This window comes from Semicossyphus pulcher, unplaced genomic scaffold, assembly GCF_022749685.1.
Source record: "Semicossyphus pulcher isolate SPU_LCO1_2020_fin unplaced genomic scaffold, fSemPul1.0.p SCAF_3, whole genome shotgun sequence".
Taxonomy (NCBI): Eukaryota; Metazoa; Chordata; class Actinopteri; order Labriformes; family Labridae; genus Semicossyphus; species Semicossyphus pulcher.
The window spans coordinates 21529714-21533692 of NW_027211704.1; the positions used below are offsets into that span (position 1 = coordinate 21529714).

A 3979-nucleotide genomic window follows, 5' to 3' on the forward strand; every position below is an offset into this window, starting at 1 on the left:
TTCACAGAGTACGAACAACATCGAGTAAGAACATATTGATGAATCCTAGATTTGTGTGTCAAACGTTCGTTTAAGCACAGATTTGAGCGCACTTGGTGAATGAGGCCCATTGACTGCAGCAGCTTTAAAGCCAGTCTCTTCAGCCAGGAAGTTGTGACCACTTTTTGGCACCATGTAGCTGGGAAATGTGGGGCGGCTGTGGCTCAGTGGTAGAGTCGGTCGTCTTTCAATCGGAAGGTCGGAGGTTCGATCTCCAGCTCCGTCAGGCTACATGTCGAAGTGTCCTTGGGCAAGACACTGAACCCCAAATTGCTCCCGGTGGCATAGCCAACGGGTATGAATGTGATATCTGATTGACAGTTGGGCACTTTACGTAGCAGCCTCTGCCATCAGTGTGTGAATGGGTGAATGTGATATGTAGTGTAAAAGCAGCTTTGAGTGGTTGCAAAGACTAGAAAAGCGCTATATAAGTACAGTCCAAATGTGGTGTCTTGTCACCTAACTGTCAATAAACAGCATTTTTTAAATCTGACACAATTTGTTTAATCGACAATATTATTTCAATGTACATTTACAGAGAAGCTTGTAAGTATGAGGGGGGAAAAAATACAAGAACAAATTGTGATTGTTTCAGCACCTAAAGAAAAACCCAACATGACAAATTTGTGTTGCATGCTTGAAGCTGTTCTCTCGTCCCAATGCTCGAGCGCGGTCTGCACTGAACTTAAAAGTATTATTGATTATTTAGATCATAATCCGCTGCCGAACCATCCCCAGACTCCTGGAAATAGTTGTCTGTATTTGGTTGAATCATGTCCTGTAAGAGGTCTCTCTCTCTTTTTAAGGCCTTATACTCCTTTAATAGTCTTCTCAGCAGGTCGTTGCAGCACGAACACTCAGCCGAGTTCTGATCAATCGGACACATGTCTGCTACTGAAGAGATGTTGACTGGAAACTGATGTGTGTCTTCTTTTAAATAAACTGGTGAAAAGAAAAACAGAAGTGGCACGTTATGATTGCAAAACATTCCACTGATGAAACATATTACGTTCCCAGTGTGCGATGGTATATCTTGCACTTGTAAGACAAAATAATAATCACAACTCACAGGCGAGACGCAGGGAGATATTGAGAGTGGCCTGTATGATGCTCAACACTGCTAAAGTTAAGATCCCAATTCTGAGCAGTCTTCTCCCTGTGTGAGGTTACATTTACCATAGAACAAAAGAAATTAAAGAACAATTCTGTTCTGCTGTATCTTATTAAGTCTGTATTTACTTGATGTCTTACCTGACTGTTCAGTGTCTCTGTTGTTTGTTTCAGCTCTCCTCAGCTCACGGATATTGACGAAGTCAGAAAGTTCGTACTCCTCCTCCATGATGATCTACTGGGAGAAAGTTTGGTCTGCATGTTGTATTTACATGGCTTTAAAGTAAGGAAGTGGGTTTGTGATTGGAGGATATAAATACAGTTCAAAATGTTTTGAAATGAGTCGGCACGTGGTTAAGATTGCATTTCGATAGAGGAAAGGATAACTTCCTGCAGTAGTTTAGTTCATCTTTCCCCTGAAACTGTACAGAAAGATGACGTCAGCTTTATTAACACCTGATTGCATTTTTTTGCCACATTAACCAGTCCCTCCCGGATTTCACAAACATCTTCTGTGATTGTTTTGGCCAAAAATGCCTGATTTTGCAGCAGCTTTTTAAAGAAGTTGTAATGAAAGTTGTGATGTGTAGAGGCTTTTTCCCTGTGTAATACATTACACATCCACTGTGAGCGACTGGGAAAAACAGACAATTTCAGTGTCAGGACTCCAAATAAAATGTGTACAAATTGAATGACACTTAAGTCAATAGCCATGAAATGCTCATTACTCACTGCACGTGCACATTTAATGCTATCCATATAAGAATCTACACATTATTAATAACTTTGTTTTACCCTTTATTTCAGTTACTGTAGAAGTATAACACAATTAATGAGAGACAGGGGGATGACTCTTTGAAATCAGTGCTGACACAAACATCAGTAACAAGTAAGTAAAAGATGCCCTTCGATGTTTTACAACGTTTGCAGACCTCATGGGATCAATATTTTGATTATCAAAGAAGTGACTTTGGTGACGTAAATGACCTCACGTGCGTGGGGGAAATGTACGGTGGCCAATAAGGGCAATCGCGCTTCAACGTCCTAAATGGTTTGCATGTTTTCAGAAGAAACAGGCTGCAAAGTCAGAAAAGATGGCAATTCAAAAACACATGCAAATGCAACAACAGAAACGCGCCGCAAATTAAAAACAAAAACATCCTGCAAAAAGCCGACACAAATGTATCAACATCAAACGTGCTGCAAATACACAAACGGTGCAAAGTCGAAAACTCAAACCCAGAAAACACATGCAAAAGAAAAATGCTGCAAATACACTGAAAACATTGAAAGTGCTCCAGGCCTGTAGGGGGCGCTCTGTGTAACAGGTTTATTCTTGACAGGACAGAGAGATAGACGAGTTTCTGGATTCATAGCCTGTTTCTTCTAATAGAAAACGATTTGGGCCGTGTGTAGCACCATTGCCCTTGTCAACCACCGTTTAATACAATGATTGGTCAAATTTGCGTAAAAGTTGCGGCAAATGGCCAAAATCGCAAGGTCAACAATTGGTTGAATTTGCATGGATTTGCGGGAACCCAACTTTCCAACTCTTCTGTGCTCAGGATTTTGTCTTTCCTCCTTTACAAAAGCATGTAACAAATTTATACTCATGTCTTCAATGAATATTTAAAGTAGCAATCTCAAACTTTTTCATTTAAATAAATGTATTTTAAGTCACTATCTATCACCAAATGAGTTAACACAGTGGTGATTGAGCCTATGGCCCGCCGATGAAAGCTTCTGCATTTGCAGTGGATCGTATTGTTATGGACTTGGTGTCTGTGGCAACATTTGAGGAAAAATTCACAAGCAGCGCCCAGTTAGTGACGTGTTTTCCATCACCCAGCAGTAATTGGTCTGCAACAGGGTAGGTGGAGCCAAGTGGCTGCACTTCCGGTTTCTGTAAGCATTGCGAGGAAATGGTAATCTAGTATGGCTGAACAAAGAAAAGATCAATGACGACAGATACAGCTTCAAAAATAAGAGAAAAACCAACAAAAAAAGAAACAAATGAAACCCTCAGATGAAATGAGCGAGGAAAATCAACAGTGGGAACCATGACAAAGGGAGCCAGCTTTAGACCTCTGTTTAAATTGAGACATGTTCTCCTGCAACTACCAGATATTGTCAATAGGCAGCGTTCAAGAACACAAAAACTATACATTGGAGCTTGTATCTTTGAAAGGAAGCTGCAGTAAGCTTTTTGTTCCTTCTTTTTATCAAACCACAGGAGTGCAGAGACATCTTGTGCAACAGACTCTTCAACCAGGCAGAAAAGCCTGGTTCCTCAATTGCCTGTATAAAAGGAGTATGGACTCATTACTTTTTTCCCCAAATGTTTAAACACATTTCCAGAAATTGTGGCTAAATTTCTCAAAACTCTAAACACAAACTGAAAAGTGTAAACTACAACTGTCAAAACTCCACAAATCTCTTCCACTAAAACAATACACACTGCTATGATTTATTTATGTCTTACAGAGGATCAAATAAACACTGATGTCATTAATTCAAAACACTACCATCCAAAGTGTTCATGAGGTCATGTTACATATTCAAATGCATACAAGTTTGAGGAAATACGTTTCCTTTTTCTCCTTCTGGTGAAATGTGGGGTTTTTGTCCCGGGATAGCATGTACAGTACAACATGTGCAACACAAATGTCAACTATTTTATGTAGTATGTTGCAAAACTCAATCATTTCACCTTTGTAAGTACAATGAGAAACACTACAAAGAAAACCAGTGCACAGAAAAGGTAACAGAAATATTGATTTGTTACTGCAATACACACCGACATGATTGAAGTGATCTTCCAGTTGAATTT

General features: G+C 39.8%; 1 long non-coding RNA gene across 1 annotated transcript; it reads right to left on the reverse strand.

Annotated features, from left to right (window-relative positions):
• Positions 1-538: 538 nt before the first annotated feature.
• On the reverse strand, positions 539-1376 carry LOC138605315 (uncharacterized). Its single transcript, XR_011309316.1, has 3 exons — positions 1291-1376; positions 1109-1195; positions 539-981 (listed from the first exon to the last, which is right to left on the reverse strand). It is a non-coding gene; the product is annotated as an uncharacterized lncRNA (long non-coding RNA).
• Between the last annotated feature and the right edge of the window lie 2603 nt (positions 1377-3979).